We start from the raw sequence: 21,546 nt of genomic DNA, 5'->3' as shown, positions 1-21,546 counted from the left end.
GATTTCAAATCGATTTGAGGAGAATTTGAGGAGAATATAATGTTAGAAACTTTTTATTGTTGTAAAAACGGATAGCCGACTAACTGTGGTAAGATCTTTTAACCTAAAGTGACTGATTTATTTGTCATTGCGTTTTAACTTCAGAGTATAACATTCTAGCGATTTCTTTTTTGTTTCTTCATTAGTAGCTTAAATATGTTAAAACGAAAATATATTTTAATTATTTCCATGAAGAGAATATGAAGTTAGAAGCTTTTGATTAATGTAAAAACTGAGAGAGAGATGCTGATTGTTGTTACTTAATAATGGAGAGGCGGCTGCTGTAAGGTCTGTTAAACTAAAGTGAATTAAATGTTTATATATTTTCAATAAATATCTGTTTTAAGTCTTCTTTATTGTGTTGAAGTTACTGGTTATTTATATATTTGATCAAATATAATGTTATCTAAATACATAATATGTGATGTGTTGAGGTATTTTTATATAAAATAACCTGTGTTATATAATGGTATAATATTTTAATAGACATTTTTTTCCAGTAATAGCATAATTTAATTATTATAGATTTTGTATTAAATAAATTATTTTATTCCTCCTTATACGGAAATGTGTTTTACTTATTTTAGATAGATATGATAAAAACACAGCATGGGATGTACTAATAGACGTGCCGTACTTTTGTAAGCCTTCACTTCTTCACTGAGGCTGGAGTCTTGAGCTCTGCGCGCTCTGTCAGTGCGTGCACAGAACCACGGCAACGCGCCCTGGTGAGATCATTTTTCAATCCATGTCAACTGTGCATTTTCCAAGGTTTGTTTTTGGTTAGCCAGGAAAGTTTTCTTTACAGAAATAGAATGTTATTTTTAGGTTATTTTAACGTTTTCCTAACGTTAGTTTTTGCTTCCCATAATGTTATTTTCCAATGTTTGTTTCTGGTTAGCCAGGAAAGTTTTCTTTACAGAAATAGAACGTTATTTTTAGGTTATTTTAACGTTTTCCTAACGTTATTATAAAGTTTTCCTAACGTTACGAAAACGTTAAAATAACCTAAAAATAACGTTCTATTTCTGTAAAGAAAACTTTCCTGGTTAACAAAAAACAAACCTTGGAAAATAACGTTATGGGAACCAAAAACTAACGTTAGGGGAACGTTTTGAGAACCAAAAACTAACGTTAGGGGAACGTTTTGGGAACCAAAAATTGTTAGCTGGGATGGAAGTCAATGGTAATGTATTTCATTTTTTTCTTTACAAGCTTGCAGAGGTGATATGATGAAGACTTTAACATCCTTGACACAACTGAATGCACAACTTAAAGAGATAGTTCAATGAAAATTCTGTCATCATTAAGTCGTCCTCGTATTGTTTTAAACCTGTATGCATTTGTTTTTTTTCTGATTAACATAAAAGAAGATATTTTGAAGAATGATGGTAAACCCACAGCAGATAGTGACCATTGACTTCCATAGTAGGAATAAAAAAATGATGGAATTTAATAGGTACCATCAACTGTGTGGTAATTATCATTTTTCAAAATATTTTCCTAATCATTTTTCAAAATTCTTCCAAAATATTTTTTCCTTACTACGGAAGTCAATGGTAATGTATTTCATGTTTTTCTTTTAGAAATCACTTACTCATCCTCGTGTTGTTTTAAACCTGTATGCATTAGTTTTTTCTGAATAACACAAAAGAAGGTATTTTGAGGAATGATGGTAAACCCACAGCAGATAGTGACCATTGACTTCCATAGAAGGAATAATAAAATGATGGAATTTAATAGGCACCAACAACTGTGTGCTAATTATCATTTTTCAAAATATTTTCTTCATCATTTATCAAAATACTTCCAAAATATTTTTTTCCTACTATGGAAGTCAATGGTAATGTATTTCATTATTTGCTTTTAGAGGCTTGCAGAGGTGATATGATGAAGACTTAAACATCCTTGACACAACTGAATGCACAACTTAAAGAGATAGTTCAATGAAAATTCTGTAATCATTTAGTCGTCCTCGTGTTGTTTTAAACCTGTATGCATTCGTTTTTTGTGATCAACATAAAAGAAGATATTTTGAGGAATGATGGTAAACCCACAGCAGATAGTGACCATTGACTTCCATAGTAGGAATAAAAAAAATATGAAATAGGTACCATCAACTGTGTGGTAATTATCATTTTTCAAAATATTTTCCTAATCATTTTTCAAAATAATTCCAAAATATTTTTTCCCTACTATGGAAGTCAAAGGTAATGTATTTCATGATTTGCTTTACAAGCTTGCAGAGGTGATATGATGAAGACTTAAACATCCTTAACACAACTGAATGCACAACTTAAAGAGATAGTTCAATGAAAATTCTGTCATCATTTAGTCATCCTTGTGTTGTTTTAAACCTGTATGCATTAGTTTTTTTCTGATTAACACCAAAGAAGATATTTTGAGGAATGATGGCAAACCCACTGCAGATAGTGACCATTGACTTTCATAGTAGGATAAAAAAATGATGGATTTTAATAGGTACCATCAACTGTGTGCTAATTATCATTTTTGAAAATATTTTCCTAATCATTTATCAAAATACTTCCAAAATATTTTTTTCCTACTATGGAAGCCAATGGTAATGTATTTCATGTTTTTCTTTTAGAGGCTTGATGAAGACTTAAACATCCTCGACACAACTGAAGGCACAACTTAAAGAGATTATTCAATGAAAATTATGTAATCACTTACTCATCCTCGTGTTGTTTTAAACCGGTATGCATTGTTTTTTTTCTGATTAACATAAAAGAAGATATTTTGAGGAATGATGGTAAACCCACAGCAGATAGTGACCATTGACTTCCATAGTAGGAATAAAAAAAATATGAAATAGGTACCATCAACTGTGTGGTAATTATCATTTTTCAAAATATTTTCCTAATCATTTTTCAAAATACTTCCAAAATATTTTTTCCCTACTATGGAAGTCAATGGTAATGTATTTCATGATTTGCTTTACAAGCTTGCAGAGGTGATATGATGAAGACTTAAACATCCTTAACACAACTGAATGCACAACTTAAAGAGATAGTTCAATGAAAATTCTGTCATCATTTAGTCATCCTTGTGTTGTTTTAAACCTGTATGCATTAGTTTTTTTCTGATTAACACCAAAGAAGATATTTTGAGGAATGATGGCAAACCCACTGCAGATAGTGACCATTGACTTTCATAGTAGGATAAAAAAATGATGGATTTTAATAGGTACCATCAACTGTGTGCTAATTATCATTTTTGAAAATATTTTCCTAATCATTTATCAAAATACTTCCAAAATATTTTTTTCCTACTATGGAAGCCAATGGTAATGTATTTCATGTTTTTCTTTTAGAGGCTTGATGAAGACTTAAACATCCTCGACACAACTGAAGGCACAACTTAAAGAGATTATTCAATGAAAATTATGTAATCACTTACTCATCCTCGTGTTGTTTTAAACCGGTATGCATTGTTTTTTTTCTGATTAACATAAAAGAAGATATTTTGAGGAATGATGGTAAACCCACAACAGATAGTGACCATTGACTTCCATATTAAGAATAAAACAATGATGGAATTTAATAGGCACCAACAACTGTGTGCTAATTATCATTTTTCAAAATATGTTTTTTGTCATTTATCAAAATACTTCCAAAATATTTTTTCCTACTATGGAAGTCAATGGTAATGTATTTCATGTTTTTCTTTTAGAGGCTTGCAGAGGTGATATGATGAAGACTTAAACATCCTTGACACAACTGAATGCACAACTTAAAGAGAACGTTCAATTAAAATTCTGTCATCATTTACTCATCCTCGTGTTGTTTTAAACCTGTATGCGTTAGTGTTTTTTATTAACACAAAAGAAGATATTTTGAGGAATGATGGTAAACCCACAGCAGATAGTGACCATTGACTTCCATAGTAGGAATAAAAAAATGATGGAATTTAATAGGCATCAACAACTGTGTGCTAATTATCATTTTTCAAAATATTTTCTTCATCATTCATCAAAATACTTCCAAAATATTTTTTCCCTACTATGGAAGTCAATGGTAATGTATTTCATGATTTGCTTTACAAGCTTGCAGAGGTGATATGATGAAGACTTAAACATCCTTAACACAACTGAATGCACAACTTAAAGAGATAGTTCAATGAAAATTCTGTCATCATTTAGTCATCCTTGTGTTGTTTTAAACCTGTATGCATTAGTTTTTTTCTGATTAACACCAAAGAAGATAATTTGAGGAATGATGGCAAACCCACTGCAGATAGTGACCATTGACTTTCATAGTAGGATAAAAAAATGATGGATTTTAATAGGTACCATCAACTGTGTGCTAATTATCATTTTTGAAAATATTTTCCTAATCATTTATCAAAATACTTCCAAAATATTTTTTTCCTACTATCGAAGCCAATGGTAATGTATTTCATGTTTTTCTTTTAGAGGCTTGATGAAGACTTAAACATCCTCGACACAACTGAAGGCACAACTTAAAGAGATTATTCAATGAAAATTATGTAATCACTTACTCATCCTCGTGTTGTTTTAAACCGGTATGCATTGTTTTTTTTCTGATTAACATAAAAGAAGATATTTTGAGGAATGATGGTAAACCCACAGCAGATAGTGACCATTGACTTCCATAGTAAGAATAAAACAATGATGGAATTTAATAGGCACCAACAACTGTGTGCTAATTATCATTTTTCAAAATATGTTTTTCGTCATTTATCAAAATACTTCCAAAATATTTTTTCCTACTATGGAAGTCAATGGTAATGTATTTCATGTTTTTCTTTTAGAGGCTTGCAGAGGTGATATGATGAAGACTTAAACATCCTTGACACAACTGAATGCACAACTTAAAGAGAACGTTCAATGAAAATTCTGTCATCATTTACTCATCCTCGTGTTGTTTTAAACCTGTATGCGTTAGTGTTTTTTATTAACACAAAAGAAGATATTTTGAGGAATGATGGTAAACCCACAGCAGATAGTGACCATTGACTTCCATAGTAGGAATAAAAAAATGATGGAATTTAATAGGCATCAACAACTGTGTGCTAATTATCATTTTTCAAAATATTTTCTTCATCATTCATCAAAATACTTCCAAAATATTTTTTTCCTACTATAGAAATCAATGGTAATGTATTTCATTATTTGCTTTTAGAGGTTTGCAGAGGTGATATGATAAAGCCTTAAACATCCTTGACACAAGTGAAGGCACAACTTAAAGAGAACGTTCAATGAAAATGCTGTCATCATTTACTCATCCTCGTGTTGTTTTAAACCTGTATGCATTAGGTTTTTTATTAACACAAAAGAAGATATTTTGAGGAATGATGGTAAACCCACAGCAGATAGTGACCATTGACTTCCATAGTAGGAATAAAAAATGATGGAATTTAATAGGTACCACCAACTGTGTGCTAATTATCATTTTTCAAAATGTTTTCTTCATCATTTATCAAAATACTTCCAAAATATTTTTTTCCTACTATGGAAGTCAATGATAATGTATTTCATGTTTTTCTTTTAGAGACTTGATGAAGACTTAAACATCCTTGACCAAACTGAAGGCACAACTTAAAGAGAATGTTCAATTAAAATTCTGTCATCATGTACTCATCCTCGTGTTGTTTTAAATCTGTATGCGTTCGTTTTTTTTTATTAACACAAAATAAGATATTTTGAGGAATGATGGTAAACCCACAGCAGATAGTGACCATTGACTTCCATAGTAGGAATAAAAAAATGATGGAATTTAATAGGCATCAACAACTGTGTGCTAATTATCATTTTTCAAAATATTTTCTTCATCATTCATCAAAATACTTCCAAAATATTTTTTTCCTACTATGGAAGTCAATGGTAATGTATTTCATTATTTGCTTTTAGAGGTTTGCAGAGGTGATATGATGCAGACTTAACCATCCTTGACACAAGTGAAGGCACAACTTAAAGAGAACGTTCAATGAAAATGCTGTCATCATTTACTCATACTCGTGTTGTTTTAAACCTGTATGCATTAGGTTTTTTATTAACACAAAAGAAGATATTTTGAGGAATGATGGTAAACCCACAGCAGATAGTGACCATTGACTTCCATAGTAGGAATAAAAAATGATGGAATTTAATAGGTACCACCAACTGTGTGCTAATTATCATTTTTCAAAATGTTTTCTTCATCATTTATCAAAATACTTCCAAAATATTTTTTTCCTACTATGGAAGTCAATGGTAATGTATTTCATGTTTTTCTTTTAAAGGCTTGATGAAGACTTAAATATCCTTGACACAACTGAAGGCACAACTTAAAGAGAACGTTCAATTAAAATTCTGTCATCATTTACTCATCCTCGTGTTGTTTTAAACCTGTAAGCATTAGGTTTTTTTATTAACACAAAAGAAGGTATTTTGAGGAATGATGTTAAACCCACAGCAGATAGTGACCATTGACTTCCATGGTAGGAATAAAAAAAATTATGGAATTTAATAGGCACCAACAACTGTGTGCTAATTATCTTTTTTTTTTTTTTTATTTCATCATTTATCAAAATACTTCCAAAATATTTTTTTCCTACTATGGAAGTCAATGGTAATTTCATTATTTGCTTTTAGAGGCTTGCAGAGGTGATATGATGAAGACTTAAACATCCTTGACAGAACTGAAAGCACAACTTAAAGAGAACGTTCAATGAAAATTCTGTCATCATTTACTCATCCTTGTGTTGTTTTAAACCTGTATGCATTAGGTTTTTTTATTAACACAAAAGAAGATATTTTGAGGAATGATGGTAAACCCACAGCAGATAGTGACCATTGACTTCCATAGTAGGAATAAAAAAAATATGGAATTTAATAGGTACCATCAACTGTGTGCTAATTATCATTTTTCAAAATATTTTCTTCATCATTTATCAAAATACTTCCAAAATATTTTTTTCCTACTATGGAAGTCAATGGTAATGTATTTTATTATTTGCTTTTAGAGGCTTGCAGAGGTGATATGATGAAGACTTAAACATCCTTGACACAACTGAAGGCACAACTTAAAGAGATTATTCAAAGAAAATTATGTAATCACTTAATCATCCTCGTGTTGTTTTAAACCTGTATGCATTAGTTTTTTCTAAATAACACAAAAGAAGATATTTTGAGGAATGATGGTAAACCCACAGCAGATAGTGACCATTGACTTCCATAGTAGGAACAAAAAAATGATGGAATTTAATATGTACCATCAACTGTGTGCTAATTATCATTTTTCAAAATATTTTCTTCATCATTTATCAAAATACTTCCAAAATATTTTTTTCCTACTATGGAAGTCAATGGTAATGTATTTCATTATTTGCTTTTAGAGGCTTGGTGAAGACTTAAACATCCTTGACACACCTGAAGGCACAACTCAAAGAGATTATTCAAAGAAAATTATGTAATCACTTACTCATCCTCGTGTTGTTTTAAACTTGTATGCATTAGTTTTTTCTGAATAACACAAAAGAAGATATTTTGAGGAATGATGGTAAACCCACAGCAGATAGTGACCATTGACTTCCATAGTAGGAATAAAAAAATGATGGAATTTAATAGGCACCAACAACTGTGTGCTAATTACCATTTTTTTTAAATTTTCATCATTTAATAAAATACTTCCAAAATATTTTTTTCCTACTATGGAAGTCAATGGTAATGTATTTCATTATTTGCTTTTAGAGGCTTGCAGAGGTGATATGATGAAGACTTAAACATCCTTGACAGAACTGAAGGCACAACTTAAAGAGAACGTTCAATGAAAATTCTGTCATCATTTACTCATCCTCGTGTTGTTTTAAACCTGTATGCATTAGGTTTTTTTATTAACACATAAGAAGATATTTTGAGGAATGATGGTAAACCCACAGCAGATAGTGACCATTGACTTCCATAGTAGGAATAAAAAAGATGGAATTTAATAGGCACCAACAACTGTGTGCTAATTATCATTTTTCAAAATATTTTCTTCATCATTTATCAAAATACTTCCAAAATATTTTTTCCTACTATGGAAGTCAATGGTTATGTATTTCATGTTTTTCTTTTAGAGGCTTGATGAAGACTTAAATATCCTTGACACAACTGAAGGCACAACTTAAAAAGAATGTTCAATGAAAATTATGTAATCACTTAATCATTCTCGTGTTGTTTTAAACCTGTATGCATTAGTTTTTTCTGAATAACACAAAAGAAGATATTTTGAGGAATGATGGTAAACCCACAGCAGATAGTGACCATTGACTTCCATAGTAGGATTAAAAAAATGATGGAATTTAATAGGCACCAACAACTGTGTGTAATTATCATTTTTCAAAATATTTTCTTCATCATTTATCATTTTTTCATTCCTACTATGGAAGTCAATGGTCACTATCTGCTGTGGGTTTACCATCATTCCTTAAAATATCTTCTTTTGTGTTAATAAACAACCTAATGCATACAGGTTTAAAACAACACGAGGATGAGTAAATGATGACAGAATTTTCATTGAACTATCTCTTTTAAGTTGTGCATTCAGTTGTGTCAAGGATGTTTAAGTCTTCATCATATCACCTCTGCAAGCCTCTAAAAGCACAAAAGAAGATATTTTGAGGAATGATGGTAAACCCACAGCAGATAGTGACCATTGACTTCCATAGTAGGATTAAAAAAATGATGGAATTTAATAGGCACCAACAACTGTGTGTAATTATCATTTTTCAAAATATTTTCTTCATCATTTATCATTTTTTCATTCCTACTATGGAAGTCAATGGTCACTATCTGCTGTGGGTTTACCATCATTCCTCAAAATATCTTCTTTTGTGTTAATAAACAACCTAATGCATACAGGTTTAAAACAACACGAGGATGAGTAAATGATGACAGAATTTTCATTGAACTATCTCTTTTAAGTTGTGCATTCAGTTGTGTCAAGGATGTTTAAGTCTTCATCATATCACCTCTGCAAGCCTCTAAAAGCAAATAATGAAATACATTACCATTGACTTCCATAGTAGGAAAAAAATATTTTGGAAGTATTTTGATAAATGATGAAGAAAATATTTTAAAAAATGATAATTAGCACACAGTTGATGGTACCTGTTAAATTCCATATTTTTTTTATTCCTACTATGGAAGTCAATGGTCACTATCTGCTGTGGGTTTACCATCATTCCTCAAAATATCTTCTTTTGTGTTAATAAAAAAACCTAATGCATACAGGTTTAAAACAACACGAGGATGAGTAAATGATGACAGAATTTTCATTGAACGTTCTCTTTAAGTTGTGCCTTCAGTTGTGTCAAGGATGTTTAAGTCTTCATCATATCACCCATGCAAGCTTGTAAAGCAAATCATGAAATACATTACCATTGACTTCCATAGTAGGAAAAAAATATTTTGGAAGTATTTTGATACCTAATGCATACAGGTATGCAGAGGTGATATGATGAAGACTTAAACATCCTTGACACAACTGAATGCACAACTTAAAAGAGATAGTTCAATGAAAATTCTGTCATCATTTACTCATCCTCGTGTTGTTTTAAACCTGTATGCATTAGGTTGTTTATTAACACAAAAGAAGATATTTTGAGGAATGATGGTAAACCCACAGCAGATAGTGACCATTGACTTCCATAGTAGGAATGAAAAAATGATGGAATTTAAAAGGTACCATCAACTGTGTGCTAATTATCATTTTTCAAAATATTTTCTTTATCATTTATCAAAATACTTCCAAAATATTTCTTTCCTACTATGGAAGTCAATGGTAATGTCTTTCATTATTTGCTTTTAGAGGCTTGCAGAGGTGATATGATGAAGACTTAAACATCCTTGAAGTCAATGGTAATGTCTTTCATTATTTGCTTTTAGAGGCTTGCAGAGGTGATATGATGAAGACTTAAACATCCTTGAAGTCAATGGTAATGTCTTTCATTATTTGCTTTTAGAGGCTTGCAGAGGTGATATGATGAAGACTTAAACATCCTTGACACAACTGAAGGCACAACTTAAAAAGAATGTTTAATGAAAATTCTGTCATGATTTACTCATCCTCGTGTTGTTTTAAACCTGTATGCATTACGTTTTTTTTATTAACACAAAAGAAGATATTTTGAGGAATGATGGTAAACCCACAGCAGATAGTGACCATTGACTTCCATGGTAGGAATAAAAAAATGATGGAATTTAATAGGCATCAACAACTGTGTGCTAATTATCATTTTTCAAAATATTTTCTTCATCATTTATCAAAATACTTCTAAAATATTTTTTTCCTACTATGGAAGTCAATGGTAATGTATTTCATGATTTGATTTACCAGCTTGCAGAGGTGATATGATGAAGACTTAAACATCCTTGACACATCTGAATGCACAACCTTAAGAGATAATTCAATGAAAATTCTGTCATCATTTAGTCATCCTCTTGTTGTTTTAAACCTGTATGCATTAGTTTTTTTCTGATTAACACAAAAGAAGATATTTTGAGGAATGATGGTAAACCCACAGCAGATAGTGACCATTGACTTCCATAGTAGGAATAAAAAAATGATGGAATTTAATATGTACCATCAACTGTGTGCTAATTATCATTTTTCAAAATATTTTTTTCATCATTTATCAAAATACTTCCAAAATATTTTTTTCCTACTATAGAAGTCAATGGTAATGTATTTCATGTTTTTCTTTTAGAGGCTTGATGAAGAATTAAACATCCTTGACACAACTGAAGGCACATCTTAAAGATATTATTCAAAGAAAATTATGTAATCACTTAATCATCCTCGTGTTGTTTTAAACCTGTATGCATTAGTTTTTTCTGAATAACACAAAAGAAGATATTTTGAGGAATGATGGTAAACCCACAGCAGATAGTGACCATTGACTTCCATAGTAGGATTAAAAAAATGATGGAATTTAATAGGCACCAACAACTGTGTGTAATTATCATTTTTCAAAATATTTTCTTCATCATTTATCAAAATACTTCCAAAATATCTTTTTCCTACTATGGAAGTCAATGGTAATGTATTTCATGATTTGCTTTACAAGCTTGCATGGGTGATATGATAAAGACTTAAACATCCTTGACACAACTGAAGGCACAACTTAAAGAGAACGTTCAATGAAAATTCTGTCATCATTTACTCATCCTCGTGTTGTTTTAAACCTGTATGCATTAGGTTTTTTTATTAACACAAAAGAAGATATTTTGAGGAATGATGGTAAACCCACAGCAGATAGTGACCATTGACTTCCATAGTAGGAATAAAAAAAATATGGAATTTAATAGGTACCGTACCATCAACTGTGTGCTAATTATCATTTTTCAAAATATTTTCTTCATCATTTATCAAAATACTTCCAAAATATTTTTTTCCTACTATGGAAGTCAATGGTAATGTATTTCATGATTTGCTTTACAAGCTTGCAGAGGTGATATGATGAAGACTTAAACATCCTTGACACAACTGAATGCACAACTTAAAGAGATAGTTCAATGAAATTTCTGTCATCATTTAGTCATCCTTGTGTTGTTTTAAACCTGTATGCATTAGTTTTTTTCTGAATAACACAAAAGAAGATATTTTGAGGAATGATGGTAAACCCACAGCAGATAGTGACCATTGACTTCCATAGTAGGAATAAAAAAATGATGGAATTTTATAGGCACCAACAACTGTGTGCTAATTATAATTTTTCAAAATATTTTCTTCATCATTTATTAAATTTTTTTTCAATTTAATTTTATTTATATAGCGCTTTTCACAATACTTAATTGTTTCAAAGCAGCTTTACATTAATAGAAGCAGTAAAAGCACAGAAAAACGACAGATAGCACAACATAATACACAATAGCATAAGCAGTCAAATTTGCTGCGGCTATGACTCGACATTATGAGCGAGCGTATTACTAATGTAACGTCTAGAAGAAGAAGCTAAATTAAGCCCAAGCAGGCTACCTCCGCGGGGTAAAAAAAAAACCCTAGGAGAAAAAAACCCCGGGTTGTTTAGCCGAGGAAATAATAAAAAAAAGTCCTAGGAGGGAAAAACCCTTGGGAGATATATATGTATATACACACATATAAATGGATAAGGAGATTAAGCGGAGATTAAGCGGAGATTAAGCGGAGATTAAGCGGGTCCTGCCGGTGTTCATTGGTCAGGCATCAGCTGGGCATCACGTTGAAAGACGACCAAAAGATCAGAGGTGTGCCAACTTTCACATCTACCGGAACTGGGTCTGTTTGTCCCATTGTCCTCGGGGTGGAGGACGAGACAGGGAGAGAAAAACAAAATCATATTAGCGTAGGGGCCGTTCACATGTAATGCAAGTGTCACACAGTGATGTGGTTTAATCAGCTTAGTTTCAGACAGACTTACTATTGCGGCATAAATATATTATCCACAGTTGAGGATTTTGCAAATTGGGGGCCCACTGCGACGGTATATATGGTAACTAAGGGTCACCTTCCGATCTTTAAGAGAAAATGAAACCTGTCGACCCGTTTGACTAAGGCCTGTAACCCCACTGTCGTCGTTAATGCAGGTTCAGTGGCAAACGGGTCTATATTGCATACTACTTACAAGATCACAAGAAAACGCCAACATCGCAACCTGACCATACGTGTCAACCCGTTTGACTAAGGCTGTAGGCCCCACTGTCGTCGTTAATGCAGGTTCAGTTGCAAACGGGTCTGTATGGCATACTATTTACAAGACACATGAAAGTGCCAAAATCGCAACCCGACCATACGTGCCAACCATACGTGCCAACCCGTTTGACCAGGGGCGGAGCCAGACATTGTAGACATTGGGGGCTTAGCCCAAATCTAGGGGTTTCAAAGCTTGGTCCCCTATTGATATTTTTTCTCCATTTACGGCAGCTTTATAAACTATTTTTTAATCTAAGTGTTCTCTGTATTGTCGAGTGTTGGGTGTAACTAGTTACTAAGTAATTTGTTACTGTAATTTAATTACTTGAAAAAGTAATGTAAGGGATTACGCTTATTTTTCTTGTATTATAGTTACTTCTGATGTAACTAAATACTGTCTATGGACTGTAGAACAATTATGTATACTATAATAAATAGTGGATTTAACATGGTTTTAGTTTACAATTCTCACTATTAACTGGTTGATTATTAGCATTAATATTACTGAGATGTTGATTGTTTTTTAGTAGGCCTACTTAAATAGCACATATTAATGCCTGATTCCGCAAAACCTTATTCTACACCCTTAACCCTCCCCATTTCTACAAATACTTAAAATAAACAACTACTTTAGTATTAATAAGCAGTAGTTGGAGTATATTGAGGCAAAAGTAGTTAATAGTTAATTAATAGAGAGAAATGAACCCTAAAGTGGGACCAGAATAATTGATGTACTTTTATATATTGTTTCTTCGAGCCATTTCAAGCCTATCCTTGTATCCTGTACTAAATAGGATTTAGAAAGTAATTAGTAATAATTAAATACTTTTTGGAGTAATTTGTAAAGTAATTTAATTACATGATTGAAGATGTAATTAGTAACTAGTAATTAATTACTTTTTTGAGTAACTTACCCAACACTGGTATTGTCATTTTGAAACTGCAACATAACAAATTTTGACAATGATACTTTAACTTCTCTTATCCAAAAATAGGCAAACATGTTTGCTGAAGGCTAATCCAGTAACTATAAAGCTACATAAGAATAACAATTTTTGACTTCATTGACAGAACAATTTCTCACCTGCTTATGGAAGCATTTCTCTCTCTTTCTCTCTTTCTGTCTATCTGTCTATCTGTGATCTCTCTCCACCCTCCTCTCTTCCTATTTGCACTGACAGTTATCACACATAAGGATATTTTAATGTAAGAGATTGGGGATTCACATTTTATAACTGTCTATCAATGTATTTCTGAGGTAAAATCATTGCGAATTTAAATGCATATGGACAAAACAAACCTATCTAACTATATACTTTCTCACCTTCTTACTTCTGACGTCTTTAAAAATATAAATCGTATATCCATCTATAAAAAAGTATATATGCAACAATGAGCAAGTTTTTTCAAAGTTTTAATTCACTGTTATTAAATGTACTTTAAATACAACGTTACCAATGACCAATGAGGCAGACTAGACCAGAGCACCACAGTAAGTTAGACGTTAGCCATGCAGATAATATATCAGTTGATGCTATTTAACAGTATTTACATCACATAACTATAAATATACACTTACAGTAATAACGAAGGCACTGTAATAATAAAGACACTTTGAAAATGCGTTTACTGTGGGGAGATTCAGAATGTTATTTTGCCTTCAACACGCATCACTTATTCATTTTCAGTTGAGTGGGGGACCGGAGAGTTAAAGCTGAGTGCCGCCACCTAGCGTCCTGGATGAATTCATTTTACAGATCTGAAAAGATTCGGGGCTTTTGACAAAACATTCGGGGCTCGAGCCCCAAAAGCCACCCCCCCCCCTCCGCCCCTGCATTTGACTAAGGCCGGAAGCCCCACTGTCGTCGTTAATGCAGGTTCAGTGGCAAACGGGTTTGTATGGCATACTATTCACAAGACACACGAAAACGTCAAAATCCCAACCCGACCATACGTGCCAACCTGTTTGACTAAGGCCGGGAGCCCCACTGTCGTCGTTAATGCAGGTTCAGTGGCAAACGGGTCTGTATGGCATCCTATTCACAAGACACACGAAAGTTTAAAAATCGCAATCCGACCATACGTTAAGATAAGGTTTTTATTTATTTATTTGGTTGGTCTGTGTTATGACCGCGAGTGCTTTGTTCCGTACAAATAACTATTTCGAGTTAAGTACCTTTACTAGACAAATTATGCGAATGCTTTGTTGAAGAGAAAAGTTTTAAGTCTAGATTTAAAATTATCGACTGTGTCTGATTCTCGGACATAGGTTGGTAAATCATTCCAGAGCTTAGGGGCTAAGTAGGAAAAGGATCTTCCACTTTTAGACACTTTTGATAGTCTAGGGATAATCAAGAGACCAGAATTTTGCGACCGTAGTGTGCGTGATGGATTGTATTCTGATAGTAATTCTCTAAGATATGAGGGTGCTAGGCCATTTAAAGCTTTGTAGGTGATTAGTGATATTTTAAATTGTATGCGATATTTAACTGGTAGCCAGTGTAAAGATGCCAGAATTGGGCTTATGTGGTCGTACTTTTTAGATCGAGTAAGTACCCTTGCGGAAGCGTTTTGAACTAGCTGAAGCTTGTTTACTTGATTTGCATGGCATCCCCTGAGTAGCGAGTTACAATAGTCTATTCTAGAGGTCATAAAAGCATGGATAAGCTTCTCTGCGTCGGATGTAGACGGTATGTGGCGTATTTTCGAGATGTTTCTAAGATGGAAGAATGCTGTGCGGCAGACGTTGGCGATATGACTATCGAAGGATAAGGCAAAGGCTGCACTAAGGTCTAATAATATAAGAATTGAGATTTCACCACGATCGGATGTTAATAAGAGGTCATTTGTAACTCTAAGCAACGCTGTCTCTGTGCTATGGTGGGGCCTGAATCCTGATTGGAACTTTTCATATGTACTATTATTTGTCAAGAATGTGCGTAACTGGCGTGCCACTACCTTTTCTAATATTTTCGAAAGAAAAGGGAGATTTGAGATTGTTCTAAAGTTATTAAGATCTCCCTGATCAAGCTTTGGTTTTTTAATCAGCGGTTTAATAAATGCTAGTTTGAAAGCTGTTGGAACGTATCCTATTTCTAGCGATGAGTTAAAGATATTTAGAACCGGGGTTGACACTACAGGCAATACCTCTTTAAGTAGTTTTGTGGGAACGGGGTCTAATATACAGGATGATGATTTGGATGATGTAACTAGTCTAGAGAGCTCATCTATTGTAGTAGGTTTAAATGAATCAAGATGTTCGTATGGTAGTCTAGTGTTAAGTGAACTAATGGGTAGAGTGGTGGCTGCCTGGGTAGCTACGATGTTTTTCCTTATAGCTGTAATTTTGTTAGAAAAGAAGTTCATGAAGTCGTTACTATTGTGTCCAAGTTTGGTAACACTTTATTTTAAGGTGTCCTTAATACAAGTAATTACCTCATTAAGTACTTAGTAGTAGATGGTGTAATTACATGCAACTAAATGTACTTAATATGTAACTAAGTTTTGGAACAGCATGTACTTACAGATTGTAATTATGCCCATGTAATAAGCTTCAACTGTTACACATATGTAACAGGTCGAGTCTGTTACAAAGCTAACTACTGGTGTAACAAATGTATTGTTACATATGTGTTACAATGTAATTATATTGAAAGTACTTTGTGTGGTACTATGTAACAACAAGTACCTACATATGTTACTAGTTACATTGTTCACAGTTTAATTACATGAATTAGCTTCTTAGTTACATTTAAATTACATAATATTACACAGGGATAAGCTACGTAAAATAAAGTGTATCAAGAGTGTACTTCATGTGTATCTACATACCTTATCCATCTGTAACAAAGTTTGAATCGACTCACTAGTTTACAGTTTAATTACATGCATTAGCTTCTTAATTACATTTAAATTACATAATATTACACGGGGATAAGCTACGTAAAATAAAGTGTATCAAGAGTGTACTTCATGTGTATCTACATACCTTATCCATCTGTAACAAAGTTTGAATCGACTCACTAGTTTACAGTTTAATTACATGCATTAGCTTCTTAATTACATTTAAATTACATTATATTACACAGGGATAAGCTACGTAAAATAAAGTGTATCAAGCGTGTACTTAACTGTACTTCATGTGTATCTACATACCTTATCCATCTGTAACGTAGTTTGAATCGACTCACTAGTTCATGGTTTAAATACATGAATTAGCTTCTGAATTACATTTAAATTACATAATATTACACAGGGATAAGCTACGTAAAATAACGTGTATCAAAAGTGTACTTAAGTTTGAAACGACTTACTAGTTCACTGTTAATTACATGCATTAGCTTCTTAATTACATTTAAATTACATACTATTACACGGGGATAAGCTACGTAAAATAAAGTGTATCTAGTTTGTACTTAAGTTTGAAACGACTTACTAGTTCACTGTTAATTACATGAATTAGCTTTTTACTTACATTTAAATTACATACTATTACACGGGGATAAGCTACGTAAAATAAAGTGTATCAAGAGTGTACTTAAGTGTACTTCATGTGTATCTACATACCTTATCCATCTGTAACAAAGTTTGAATCGACTCACTAGTTCAAAGTTTAATTACACGAATTAGCTTCTTAATTACATTTAAATTACATACTATTACACGGGGATAAGCTACGTAAAATAAAGTGTATCTAGAGTGTACTTAAGTGTACTTCATGTGTATCTACATACCTTATTCATCTGTAACGTAGTTTGAATCGACTCACTAGTTCATGGTTTAAATACATGAATTAGCTTCTGAATTACATTTAAATTACATAATATTATCCGGGTATAAGCTACGTAAAATAAAGTGTATCTAGTTTGTGCTTAAGTTTGAAACAACTTACTAGTTCACTGTTAATTACATGAATTAGCTTCTTAATTACATTTAAATTACATACTATTACACATGGATAAGCTAATTAAAATAAAGTGTTTCAAAAGTGTACTTAAGTGTACTTAAGTTTGAAACGACTTACTAGTTCACTGTTAATTACATGCATTAGCTTCTTAATTACATTTAAATTACATTATATTACACAGGGATAAGCTACGTAAAATAAAGTGTATCAAGAGTGTACTTAAGTGTACTTCATGTGTATCTACATACCTTATCCATTTGTAACGTAGTTTGAATCGACTCACTAGTTCATGGTTTAAATACATGAAATAGCTTCTGAATTGTATTTAAATTACATAATATTACAAGGGGATAAGCTACGTAAAATAAAGTGTATCTAGAGTGTACTTAAGTGTACTTCATAAAAAATTGAATGCTAAAAATATTAAATTTTGAAATACTTCAGTATACTAACGCTCACACTAATGACCAGTATATTTAAAGTGTGCTATTAATTAGTTAGTGCTATTGCGGAACAACACATTTTTTACTTCATATATTTTACTTTAAGTGTATTTGGTGTACTTTTGTGTGCTAAAGTGGAACAACTTCATGTGTACTTAGTACAATTTAAGTATATGGCTGTTTGTGCTAAATGCATGCTTGATAAGTGAATTTAGAGTTTATTTTTGTGTCTAATTTTTGTTAAACGTACAATACAAATGTATTATGAGTGTCTTGCAAACATACACTCAGTATACCTTGAATAGATTGTTTGCACACATTTTATATATCTATATTTTTTGGCTAATCCAAAATTCTTAAAACTACCCTGGTAAAAATTAATATGGTAAGTATATTACGTTTTGTATACTTTAACATACCTGCACCAAGAACAGTGACCAGTAGCCTATACTTCAAGTTTGTTTATAATTAGTTAACTTAAAGAGTGCTATTTTGGGAATAAATGACTTCAGCTGATAACATATCCAAAATTATTTTTTTAAATAAATGTTTCCAATTAAATAAAAGCTGATTAAAACAGTCAAAAACATTTTTATAAATATATTTAACTATATGTTTATTCACAGCATTCATAGTGTACACTATTTGCATAAAAATGGAACAATTACTCATTGAAGAATGTCAAGATGATTCAGAGTTTTCAACATCTTTCTCACGCAAAATCAACTTTAGTCTGGCAGGTTTTGATTCAGCCTAATAGTAGTCTGAAAAAGAGAGACAATAAGCTCAATTAACAAGTGTTTAATTTTAAGACATTGCATTTATTTAAGACTTACTGTTTTAAATCTATAGTTTACTGGCTAAAGAGAACAATGGCAACTGAGCAGAAAGTATATTTTTACGTAACTTGAGCTTGACTAGAATGTCCTCATATATAAAGAACTCTTCATTAAAATAACTTCCCAAAGTAGGCATATGAACATACTCAATTACCCCAAAAAGTAACATTAACATTTCTTTAGACTCACAGTATTCACATTAGATTATCATTTCACATTAGATTATCTTTTGTCTTTTAAAGATTCTTTTAGAAACCATAAAATGTCTATTTAAGCACTAATTATATGCTCAAAACAACCTCAACATCATATGAGTTATTTTCTGTCATATTTCTTTACTCTTGTTTCATACGCAAACATATGATCTCATTTACAATTCAATTATTAACACTATCACCATGGCAACATTCACTTGAAACAAAATGGCGGACACCCGCGAACTCCGTGTGCATTACTGAACTCACGGTACTGTCAAATAGTTGTTTACCATCAAAATTCAAGTAACAACATAATGGCATTTTTTTCTCTCTGTGAAATAGCAATCTTTGTTTTTAAAAGGAACTTTCAAGATAGTTACTTCAGTTCGTATTACATTCACGAGTACTTAAAATACAGTTTTGTTGTTCAAAACTCACTCAAAACGTTAAACACTGATGACAACCATTTATAGACACCTTTAACTTGTTATATACTCGAATTAATCTTACCTGCAAAGAATATTAAACAAGATAGATTAATTTCTCCCGGAGCATCTCGAATCAATAGCCGTTTCTCAATATGCGTTCTTGTCTGTACTTGTGTTCTTGTGGACTTGTGAAACGTCATCAGTCGCGGCCCAAGTACTGTTCCAATTCAAAGTTCGCATCAAGCCCAAGTTCACATAAAATCCCCGGATGTGTTCTTGATCCACCTATTTTATCGAGGATGCATCAGAGGAGACTTGTGTGGACTTATGACAGCGAAGTTTCCCATAATGCATTTCGCGTCAGGAGTTCGTTCTTCCGAGTCTGAACTTGCAAGTTCGAACTACGAAGGACACAAGTCCGAGTTTGGTGTACTTGGTATTGAGAAACGGCTTCTGTTATCTGCTCTCTGCATTAACTTGTTTATATAAGCGCTACTACTACTAAGCAAACCTATGCGAGAGCTCCCCCTAGCTGTCTATATGATGTAGACCGCCTATGCACACACATACAAATATATTGCTACTGCAGAACTCTTTTACAATGAAAAGTGTGTCCCTGAAGTACTTTAAGAAATTCAGTTCAGGCAATTTACCTTTTTATCATGTTCTTATTCTTCTGAAAAAAATATATATATATATATAACACTCAAAATTTAAATGGGGGGTCTTCCGTTTCCATATCTTTTATTTAACTAGTACCACATATACAAACATCAATATATGAAGAGTTTCGTTGCAAAACGAGATAACTTATTTTAATTGTTCAGAAATCTCGTTTTTTGGTTGTGCATTCCAATTAACATCAATTCAACTGCAGTTGGTTTGTTTCGATTTAAACCTTCATAACTTAAAAAATACAGCTAAGTAGCACCATAAAACAAAATAATAACATGATAACATAATAATAAACATGTTTTGACAAAAAAAAGGATTTATCTCGTTTTCAGTGTTGGGAGTAACACATTACAAAATATACACTGTAAAAAAATCCATAGAAATTACAATGTAATTGCAGCTGGGTTGCCGGTAATTTACCGTAGATTTAAATTTATGTAATTTACTGGCAAGAGTTTGTTCAAAGTTAAATAAATTTTAAATATTAACAAGGATTTATCTTTATAGAATAAAATAAAATAACAGCCTCAATCATCATCAACCTTTTTCTTGGTTTTGCTTCAGATTTTGTTTCCCAGAATGTTTTGCTTGATGCTGTTTTTTTTTTTTGTTTTACTCTGTAAAGACAAAGACTTGTAAATGTTAAATGTCCATTTAACTTTGAACAAAATGTTGCCAGTAAATAACATAAATTTAAATCTAATACCGGCAACCCAGCTGCAATTTTTGATGAAAGTAACTCAAAAGTAACGCAAAGGTAGTGTAACTCATTACAGTTCAGAGACAGTAATATTGTAATGTAACTAATTACTTTCAAATGTCAGTAATTTGTAATATATAATGTATTACACTTTGGAAGTAACTTTTTCCAACACTGCTCGTTTTGCAACGAAACTTCATATTTGACAAAACAATCGCGCATTAATTTGTCAATATAACAGGCTAACAGTACCGTTAGCTATAAGCTAAAGCCACATTCAGACAGCCAGCGATGTTATCGCTGTGTGTCGCCCGTCTCTTTCAATGAAGCATTTCTAAATCTGCTTGTCATAAACAAATGAGTACCATCCATGCCAGTAACTGACGATAGATGGATGACATGAACTCCACTGCTTCATTTTTATTGGTTGTCGCTCCCGAAAGTCGCTCATCATTTGCATAAAGTTACACTTTTCTTAACTTTCTCGCGTCGCTGGACACGCCCATACGGTCGCCAACAGTCACTTTCGCTCGTGCCGCTGGAAGTCACCCGGTTTCCATTGAAATTAATGAGATCACGTCGCTCTGCTACACTCTAGATACACTTTATTTTACGTAGCTTATCCCCGTGTAATAGTATGTA

The sequence above is a fragment of the Misgurnus anguillicaudatus genome, chromosome 2, assembly GCF_027580225.2.
Source record: "Misgurnus anguillicaudatus chromosome 2, ASM2758022v2, whole genome shotgun sequence".
In the NCBI taxonomy this organism is placed as follows: Eukaryota; Metazoa; Chordata; class Actinopteri; order Cypriniformes; family Cobitidae; genus Misgurnus; species Misgurnus anguillicaudatus.
This window is presented reverse-complemented; position numbering follows the sequence as displayed.